The following is an 11,615-nucleotide window of genomic DNA, read 5'->3' on the forward strand; positions in this document are numbered from 1 at the left end:
TCCGAGTACGGATCCGGATACAGATAATTCATGTGGTAAACAGATACAGATACAGATACAGATAATGCTGTACTTGCTAATCCCTAGTTGTAATGTTTGTTGAACTACAATCATCTGACAGCTTTTGCTTTATTGCTTCAGGCTTGTTTCTGCAGCAGCTCATTGAGTATCGGATACAATAAAAAACAATTGAGTAATTATTTTCCTTTAACATTGATCCAGTATTAAATGAGATCGCTGCAGTCGGCAGCAAAGAAACAAGCTACAATGTAAGTTAATGGGATAAATGTCCAGCTTGTATTTACGTTCATAAAAGTGCTTGTTTTGCTGCTGACAGACTCAGACTAATATTCTAAACGTCTGACAACATTATGGAAAGGATTTCTAAGGAGGTTGACCTTTCTGTTAAAGATTAGGATCCTTTTTTAAAACAAAAGTAAGAGAAATTGCGTTTGCTAAACCCACCAGACTCCTTGTAAATAATAAGGATTTTAGCATCGTAAAATACGGCTTTCTAAAACAGCTCTGAGCTCTGAGCAGCTCTGGCTCTGGCTGTCTGGAGCAACTATCGTCTCAGTTTCAGTGTTGCCAGATTTTGTGAGACAAATACGCAACCAGGCCTGTGAAAACAAACCCAAAACAAGCGACTTTTTCTACGGAGCCCCCCTAAGATCCTGGAAGAGAAAAATAAAAAACTGTGTGCTGTGTGTTTTACAATCCGTGGGTCCAGATTGTCAATTTCCATCCATGTGGGCAGATTGGTAAACTGTAGGCCTACACACGGTAGAGTTTATTTATTTTCTCCCTCCTGAGCTTCAGGACAATGACCGCAGGAGGGATTTAAACCACCTTGTAACATAATTTTCCATGAAAAAACTGATGGGACATCAAATATACACTTTTGTTAGAAATTTATAACTAACTTCGCGTTCGTTCGGATCTCTGAGGAAAAGGAGGCTGAGGGTTGAATTGAGAATTAAGAAAAGGTTTAATGCAACAGCAGTGATGAAGATGATAAGACAAAGACAATCAGACAAAGACAATACAGACATACATGATAACACTGCAGCTGACAGCGGACTGGATCCACGCTTCCCCCTGATGGAGTCACGTGAAACCAGTCCTGAAAAGACTTAAGTCACACAGTTTTATCCCCTACACCTTGGGGCGGTTCCTTTTCACCTGGCACATTCAAATCCATTGTCATTAGTCCACTATTGTCATGACAACATGCAACGCATCTTTCCTGTCCAATGAGAACTGACCTGCCTTCAAACACTGCACCTTTGGGGTCGTTTTGGTTACAGTACAAAGGGGTCTGTCGTGTAAATGTGAATGCCTAGACTAAGGCCCCTGGGGTGGCAGACAGCAGGCCACCTTGTGCTGGGCAGCAGGAAACCCCCTTCCATATGTTAAATGCTAGACCTGACCTGTGGTTCTTTACAGACAAAGGAAAAAGAGGGGGAAAAATGGGGACAGAGGGATGCATAATTTTCTAGCCTGGCTCCTTCAGACATATTTTGACATTAAAACTCATTTAAAACTCAACACTTTTTACAGTGATTTTGAGTTGTTCCCCACGATGGGTTGAATCCATTGTTTTCCTTCTTTCTCTTTCTCCCAATCTTTGTTATATTTCTTCCTGTATTTCACCCACTTTATCCTGGGCATATATTCCTCCAAAAACTCTCCTACAGTCCAGTCACCATCAGTCGCTACTCGCGCATTTTCCTAACCAGAAAAACAACAGACTGCGCTGCTCTGCCTCTGATTGGTTGGTACTCGTTTCCATCTGGGTCAGAGCCAATTAGAAGCAGGAAGTGGGTGGGAAATAACTCTAACTTGTCTTTAGTGTGTATGGGGAAAGGGGCGGGACCGAGGGAACAGGCAAGACAAACTCCTACATTTAATTAACAGAAAATATATGCTTGACAACTTATTATGGTGCTGGGAACAAGCCCAAAGAAACCGCGACTACCAATATTTGTAAGCGACTTTATAAAATAAGTAATAATAAGTAATAATAATAAGCGGACTTGTCAACACTGCTCCGTTTGGTCAGTGTTTTCTTTCTTTCATTCCAGTATCGGGTGTGTCAGTCACAGTGAAAACCGGGGACATTTCCGGGGACAGATCACCAAAACCGGGGACTGTCAACGGAAACCGTCTGGTCACCCTATGCTACACCTCAGCGAGAACAGTACAAAGATAGTTAACCAACATAGTGCTTATTATTAACTACTGTTTGTTAAGTAAATGGCATGGTTTTAAACAGAATAATGTATTGATGAAAGTAGCTATAAGCATGTAAATCTCCGTAGTTTGGTTTGTTATGTGTGCAAAAAAAACTATAGGATTACTGGGTGGAATTTGATGAATGGCTAATTAACAGATGATTTTAAACAGTGATGATGAACAGAACATATTGACACGTTAAACATTTACAGGCAACCATTAGACTTTTTTTTTTTAAATATGTTTATTGATTTTTAAGAAATGAACAAGGAAAAGGGGAGAGGTAAAACGTAAAATAAAAAACTAAAAAAAAAAAAAACTAAATATACTGAACACAAAGAACACAGCACATCAAGGATTAACAATAACGTTCCACGGTCATGGTAAGGATGGATACTATAAACAAAAACATCTTAAGATAAAGTTAAACAAAGACATTTTCAAATCACACATACATTTTTACAGTGAGGTCTTATAGAATAGCCAACGTCTAAGGGTTCACATTTTTAAGATGATTCAGTATTGGGTCCCATGTCTTCGCAAACTTGTCTCCTCTGTCTTCATTATAAAATCTCAGTCTTTCCAGATGCAAAGTATTTGAAAGTTCTTGCAGCCACAAACTATATGAAGGCACAGAATCCATTTTCCATACATGTAGAATTAACTTTTTTCAATCACCATCCCACATTGAATGGCACTTCCTTCAGATTTGTTGATGGAGTGGAGGATACTTGTGGCACCCAATATTGCTACCAAGGGGCAGGGTACCAGATTCTTACCAAAAGTATCAGAAAAGAAAAGAAAAATGCACTTCCAATATGACTGAACTTTACTTCATGCCCAGAAAGAATGTGCTAGAGTACCTATCTGGGACCTACATCGGTTGCATGTTGGTGGGATATCAGGGTAAAATTTGTGTAACTTTTCTCTTGAATAATATAATCTATGGAGCGTTTTAAACTGTATCAGATTGTGTCTAGTATTAACTGAACACCATTGCACATTACGTAGACATTCTCCCCAAATTTCGTAATTTAATTCCATATTCAACTCCTCTGCCCATGCCCGCTTATACACCTCTGTGTTTGTCGGAGATCCACCGTGAAGCATAAGAAGGAAAGCAGAGATTGCCCCTCTGGAGCCCGGTTCAAATTTGTTAATTGCCTCAAGGGTATCATGTTTATTTAGAACTTCAAAGTTTGGTATATTTTTTTGACAAAATCTCTAAATTGCAAAAACCTGAAAAAACATGAGGCTGGAATTCTATATTTGGCTTGAAACTGCCCAAATGAGGCAAAATTTCCCCCAATATACAAATCATTTACGCTTTTAATGCCTTTCTGCTTCCAAGTAGAAAAAGCAATATCATTTAGGCCAGGTATGAAAGCATGATTTTCACAAATTGGAGTATCGGTATATACACTTGGTGCCTTGATATGGAGCTTTATTTGCTCCCATATGCGCATGGTGCCATTGATTACAAAACTATCACTATGGTGTGACTTACTAACTTTGATGGGGCTGTTTAGCATAGCCAGAAAAGAGGTCTTGTTACAAATCATTTGTTCTATGCATAGCCAAGCAGGGCAGGAATAAGTAGAGGAGAGGGGTCCTTTTCTCCAGCAGGCAAGTAAAGACAGATGAGCCGCCCAGTAGTACATTTTAAAATTCGGTAAGGCAAAGCCACCAACATTTTTTGGTTTGCATAGATGTTTCTTGGAGATCCTGAAGGCTTTGTAGTTCCAGATAAAAGGAGCAATAATTGAATCTAATTGTTTAAAGTAGTACTGGGCAATGTAACATGGAAGAGACTGGAAGAGATGGAAAAAACGTGGCAGTGCAACCATTTTAATTGCATTGATCTTACCAACAAGAGAAATAGGAAGAGTCTTCCAAAACTGTATACTCTGTTTAAGTTGCTCAATCTTATTAGCCCAATTCTTCCGTAAAAGGTCATCAGGGTCTTTAGTCACAGTTATACCAAGATATGGAAAGTCTTTAAAAGCTTTTTTAAAAGGGGTAGACTGTATAAATGTCATATCGGCTTGGTTAGAAATTGGCATTAACTCACTTTTATCCCAGTTAACAGAAAATCCGGGGAATCTGCCAAAATTACTAATTAAAGACAAAAGATGAGGTATTGAGGCTTGAGGGTGGGAAATGTATAAAATCCGCATACAGTGAAATATGATGCTTTTTTCCATAAATGTTGATAGGAGAAATTAGACGATTTTGTCTAACCCTAATTGCTAGCGGTTCAATAATAATTGCAAACAGGAAAGGGGAGAGGGGACATCCCTGACGAGTTCCACGACCGATTGTAAAAGGGCTTGAAACATTTTGATTGCTTATAACAGAGGCGGTAGGGTGTGAATAGATAATCTCAATCCACTTCATAAAGGATGGCCCGAAACCAAATTTTTTAAGGGTAAACAACATATAGTGCCATTCCACCTGATCCAATGCACGCTGCGCATCTAAAGAGATTATTACTGTCTCTTCAGTGTGTTCTGTATACAGAATATGAAACAGGCGGCGCAAGTTAAAGTACATATGCCTACCTGGCATGAACCCTGATTGGTCAGGATGAATAATGGAACAAATGTGCTCCTTTAATCTATTGGCTAAAACTTTCCCAAGAATTTTTGTTTTGATAGGTAGCAGGGAGATAGGACGATATGAGGAGACCTGATTGGGATTACAGCCCCTGGATCAAAGTCACCCTGCGACTGATAGACCTTTTCATAAAAATCAGCAAAACAGTCATTGGTTCTCTTAGGATCCGTCAGGAGAGTCCCATCATTCCCCTTGATAGAGTGTATGGACTTGGAAGCCTGAGCTTGTCTTAACTGGCGGGCAAGTAACCTTTGGGGTTTATCACCAAACTCAAAATACTTTTGCCTTACTTGGGCCAGCAAACGTGAGATATTTTTGGACAATATAGAATTGTACTCATATCTTAATGCTGTGATTTTCTTCAGTACCCCAGGTTTATTGTCCACTCTATATAGTGTTTCCAAATCTGATAGCTGACTATCAATTTCTATTAACCTAGCTTTAGATTTTCTTTTTTCCATTGCTTCATAAGCTATAATGTGGCCCCTAAGAACAGACTTCATCGCCTCCCAAAGTGTGGAGTCACTAACTTCACCGTTATCATTAGTGTCAATGTAAAGATCAATTTTGCATGTTAGGTAACAACAGAATGCCTTCTCTTTCAGTAAAGAATTGTTTAGCCGCCAGTTAAATTCCCCCGTTTAAGATTCAAATTAAGCTTTAAGGAGACCGGGGCGTGGTCTGAAATGAGAATGTTATGGTAAGTGCAGTCTACCACTTGTGATAAAAGCTTAGAATCCAATATAAAATAATCGATCCTAGAGTGGGATTTATGAACGGCTGAAAAATAGGAAAAATCTCTTGATGCGGGACTAAGGAGCCTCCAAATGTCCACCAGATTATGAGACTGTATCAGGTTATTAAGAGCAATACAACTTCTCGATGTATTAATTTGAGAGTGCTGCCGATCAAGGACTGGATCCAAAACGCAATTAAGGTCTCAACCCAAGATTATATTTGTGTTAGACATATTAGATATAGTGTTAAAAAGGTTCTGGAAGAAAATGGGATCATCAAAATTTGGGCCATATACATTTATTGGAGTAACAGGTATCGAGTTTAGCTCCCCTTTGACTAATAGATATCTACCTCTATCGTCAGAAATGGTTTGCATATGCACAAAGGGAGTGTTTTTCTTAATAAGAATTGCCACCCCTCTTGCGTTTGTGCTAAAGTTTGATTGGAAGACATGTGACGCCCATGAAGGACAAAATACTTTAGCAGCAGTTTTTTTTATATGAGTTTCCTGAAGGAAACATATATCAGCTTTGAGTGTACGTATATGAGCATACACTTTTCCCCTTTTTAATGGGCTACTCATCCCTCTTACATTCCAGCTGACTAGATTAACTCCACCATCACTGTGCTTACTAGGCCCGCTTAACATATATAGTATCTACAATGCAGAATAGCTTATCACATGACCATGGCATATAAGATTGTATGAAAAGAGATGTGCTGAAGCAAAGAGAACCCCAAACAGAACATATGAGCACGCCAAAAAGGGAAAACAAAAACCACGAGCGGTGTTACCATACCCCAAATTAAAAGTCAAAGCTAAACAATGGCGCCAAGTTAAGGCCCAATTTAGCATAACTACTTGTCTCCCTGACTACTAAGGTGCAATCCACCTGAAAATGCTCACTATATATTAAAACACTTAAACTCACCCAGATTATCAAGCAATTATCGGTCAGGGATTAGTCCATAACATGACCCGATCAAATGTCTGTGTCCCAGTCATGAGCCTCGCGACTCAGGAATTTTTCAGCTTCAGCCGGGGTATTGAAGGTGCCCGTGTTATCATTAACAATGACCACGAACCTCGCCGGATGCCTAAAGCCACACCGAATCTTCCTGGTTCTGCATTTCTCCTTGATATGTTGGAATGACGACCGCTTCTTCATGGTTGCTGATGTTAAGTCAGGAAAAATGAACACTGGACGCCCGTCATATTGTAGTGGTGCCTTCTCCCTCGCGAGCCTGAGTACCAGCTCCTTTATCTGGAAGCGGTGCAGCCTGGCGATGATAGCTCTCGGTTTCCCGTCTTTTGCTGGTGCTGCGCTTTGGTGGGCCCGGTCCACATCCACGGGAGAATCAAAGTACTCCTTCCCCAGTAGCTCCGGTAACAATTTGGTGACAAACTCCGTTGGCTTGCCGTTCTCGGCTTTCTCCTTTATTCCGAGAATACAGATTTTTTGCCTGCGGGAACGGGCCTCCAGGTCATGTCCCGAATGTCATGGTAATTTAGCCTGCTGTAGCATGCACTGGGATGCTAGGCTCTCGTGTCGCCTCTCCAGCTCGTCCATGTGTTTTTCATGCAATTCAATTGCGTCTTCTGTTGTGGACACACGTTCGCTAACAGCTGTCAAAGCCGATTGAAGGTTGGAAAGGGACCCATTAAGCTCGTCGAATCTGTCGTCCATGGCACTTTTCATTTTGTATATTGTATATATGTCGTCGTTAGTAGCCGGGAGCACAGTGCTACCTACATTAGCACTAGCTGCAGTAACGCCTGCCAGCTCCGCGGTCTCAGCTTCGGCATCTTTTGACCAAATCTTCTTCACAAGAACCTTTTTCGGCTCTGAACCCCTTTGTTTTTTTTGTCATTTTCCTACTGCTCAACATACGACCGTTAGTACTTTGTTTAAAGAATTGTGGGTGAGGTGTACAAACACGATTGGGTGGAGCTACCTACAAACACGTCTACTCCTCAGCGCGGTCCGCCATCTACCTGCAGACTCAGTCTTTTTAAAGATGAAGTGGGTAGTGTATCTCTACCGTGACGGCCTCAACGCGCCCCGTTACAGTTTGTGTCGTGCAATGCAAGGGTGGGTTGTGCTACTATGATGTGCTAAGGGTGGCCCTGCTAGCATGTTTCTTTTTTCAAACACTAACCATATCATTTGCTCCTGGGCACATCTGTTATTTTGTAGCATTTAACGTTCCTGCAGGCTCTTTCTTTCTTTTAATGCGTTCCCTTTCAGCTCCTTTTTCAGCTTTTTTCTCCCTCTTGTTACCTCTTTCATCTGCACTGCTGATTTTCTCTCCATACTGCTCGGGCAAACACTCAACCAATTCCATGTGATGACAGGCAGACATCATACCGTCAGGTTAAAAGCAGGTGGGGTGCAATGACACAGGGTTCAGAGTGACTGTAGTTGGCTGTGTTGTTTTCGCTTTCGTTTCATTTTTATAACTGGCCTGACACTCTGGGCCAATCAGTTGACCAGGCTACTAGAAAATCTCCTGGTTGTTCCAATGACCGGGACAATGATACACACAATTAGTTTTGCTAATTAATACTAAATCTAAACACAAACTTTGTTTGTTACAAACCTGTAGTGTCTCCCCTTAAGATTAGAACCTTGGTGTCAATGCTTATAATAAGCAAGCAAAGAAATTACATTAAGAAAAATAAGGCAAAAGTATGAATAGTTAAAAATAGAAATAAAGTGACAGTGACATAACATCTGGTTACAAATTTACTTGAAAGTGTCTATAAGAGTGACATGACACTGTCATGAATGTGTCATAAACATAAACAAGTTATAAACGTTTATGACGTAACACTTTGTTGCGAATCCCACTTGGAGTGTCCTACGTCAGGACTCAATTAGCTAAGAAATCACTCTAGATTTGATTATGTATAAAAATGATTTATTCAGAAAACAGAGCAGTGCATTTCGGGCAGTTATACGTGCACGGTCTTAATGGAACTTGACTAGTTCAGAGGTCCCCAAAAAGGCACTTAAAACAAGGGTGTGCAGAAGCTATATGGGTTCTCCTTAAGGGAGCCCTATTGGTTCAAAACGTCACTGGGCAGATCATAACGCCTTAGCAACAGTAATTCTATTGGCTGGGTGGGTGCGGCATGATGTCCCAGTCTTCAGGAATGTGTCTGTGTGTGGTGGTGCTTAGTGTAACTGACTCTAAAAAGATGTATTATAAGGTAACCACTTCAGTGTTGTATTTAATTAGTTCTCCCTTTTTGTTTATTTTTATGTTATGAGTCCTGTATTTTGGCGCCTCCTAGTGGAACTGTAACTTGTGCATATAAAGGGGGACTAATTTGTAAGACGGACATGCGGAAGTAAGGAGGGAAAACATGCCGCTCGGTACGGCTCTAAAGGACAATAATTAAGCACCTAGCTGGAACGGGAACAAGGTAGTTCGGTTTTTGATTGTTCAATGTGTTTTTGGAGAAAATGTGTCTGTAAGAGCTAATTTAATGTTATTTATCTGTCCTGTAGCTCTTACGGTGTTTTACGGATGAAGGTGTACGGAAGGATAAACTAGATTTGTGTTCAAATTAAGGCTGACGGTTGAACATAAATAAAGACTTCTGGAAACATCAGTACGCTTTACCATTACCTGGCTGGGAGTTTGCTACACTTAGGTTGTCTCTCCAGTTAGAGAATACCATGTTCTGATGTTTGTGCTATCAGCATAACCTTTGACCTTACTATCTCATGTTGAATTCCTGCAAGCTGTGGCTAACACTCAATAACAGGATGCCGCTCTCACCCACAAGCCAAGCACAAGTTGCAACATACTTCTCTTTTGTTCAATATCTGACATGGCCTTTGTTTCATTTATTAATGCATAAGCTTAATCACAGTACCTGAGTATAATCACAAAACCTGAGCATAATCACAAAACCTGAGTATTATATTCCCACAACTTCTTTTGGTAAGTGTCATTTGGTTTTGTCATGGCAAGTTACGGTTCATGTGTCATGAGTCACTGTGGGTTGTTGCGTCAAGCGTTCATGACAGTGTTATGTCACTCTTATACCTTCAAGTAAAGTGTTACCCAATATCTACTATTGTAAACTATCTCTTTATTCAATTAAAACAGTGCATATGGCAACAGTCAATAAATGACAATAAAGTGGTGAGAGAGAGAGAGAGAGAGAGAGAGAGAGAGAGAGAGAGTAGACTTACACAGTAACCAGCAGTAATTGAAATAGTGTAAATAACGGGGGTGTGCACTGCAGCATCATACTGTATGAACACAGTTTTGAAAACATTACAGTGAGGAAAATAAGTTTTTGAACACCCTGCTATTTTGCAAGTTCTCAAACTTAGAAATCATGAAGGGGTCTGAAATTATCATCGTAGTTGCTGTCAGAGTAATAATGTAAAAAAAATAATCCAGAAATCAAAATGTATGATTTTTTAACTATTTACTTGTATGATACAGCTGCAAATACGTGTTTGAATACCTGTCTATCAGCTGGAATTCTGACCCTCAAAGACCTGTTAGTCTGCCTTAAAAATGTCCACCTCCACTCCATTTATTATCCTAAAATAGATGCACCTGTTTGAGGTTGTTAGCTGCATAAAGACACCTGTCCACCCCATACAATCAGTAAGAATCCAACTACTAACATGGCCTAGACCAAAGAGCTTTCCAAAGACACTAGAGACAAAATTGTACACTTCCACAAGGCAGGAAAGAGCTACAGGGAAATTGCCAAGCAGCTTGGTGAAAAAAGGTCCACTGTTCGAGTAATCATTAGAAAATATAAGAAGCTAAACATGACTGTCAATCTCCCTCGGACTGGGGCTCCATGCAAGATCTCACCTCATGAGAAATCAGCCCAGAACTAAACGGGAGGAGCTGGTCAATGACCTGAAAAGGGCTGGGACCACCGTTTCCAAGGTTACTGTTGGTATTACACTAATGGCGGTTTTCCACTGCGTGGTATCTACTCGACTCGCCTCTACTCGCCTTTTTTGGTTTTCAATTACAAAAAAAAAGTCCCTGGGACCTGCTACCAGGGACTTTTTTTTAGTACTACCTCAGTCGAGGTTCCAAGCGAGCTGAGGCGAGCCCAAAAGGTGACGTGGAAACCTGCAGACTGCTGGTTGGTCGGATCACTGCGTTGTTAGCAGACAAGAGTGCGGAGTGTGTGTCCGGAACAAATGGACATTTAAAAAATAAATCTAGCCAGACACCGACAGATTATCTGCTCTCTGCACTATTCTCACTTTTCAACTGTTCAATATTAAGGGCTGTTAGGGGCTTTATGTCGTTTCCAATATTGCACACTGTTACTTTAAAAAACAAGACAAGTTATTAAAGAAAAGTTTTTATTTACAGTGGTGTGAAAAAGTGTTTGCCCCCTTCCTCATTTCCTGTTCCTTTGCATGTTTGTCACACTTAAGTGTTTCGGAACATCAAACCAATTTAAACAATAGTCAAGGACAACACAAGTAAACACAAAATGCAATTTTTAAATGAAGGTGTTTATTTTTAAAAGGTAAAAAAAAATCCAAACCATCATGGCCCTGTGTGAAAAAGTGATTGCCCCCTAAACCTAATAACTGGTTGGGCCACCCTTAGCAGCAACAACTGCAACCAAGCATTTGCGATAACGTGCATTGAGGCTTTTACAGCGTCCTGGAGGAATTTTGGCCCCCTCATCTTTGCAGAATTGTCCTAATTCAGTTACATTAGAGGATTTTTGAGCATGAACTCCCTTTTTAAGGTCATACCACAACATCTCAATAGCATTCAGGTCAGCACTTTGGCTAGGCCACTTTAAAGTCTTCATTTTGTTTTTCTTCAGCCATTCGGTGGTGGACTTGCTGGTGTGTTTAGGATCATTGTCCTGCTGCAGAACCCAAGTTCGTTTCAGCTTGAATACACGAACAGATGGTCGGACATTCTCCTTCAGAATCTCTCGGTAAACAGCAGAATTCATAGTTCCTTTTATCACGGCAAGTCTTCCAGGTCCTGAAGCAGCAAAACAGCCC

Source organism: Etheostoma cragini, chromosome 22, assembly GCF_013103735.1.
Source record: "Etheostoma cragini isolate CJK2018 chromosome 22, CSU_Ecrag_1.0, whole genome shotgun sequence".
Lineage (NCBI taxonomy): Eukaryota > Metazoa > Chordata > Actinopteri > Perciformes > Percidae > Etheostoma > Etheostoma cragini.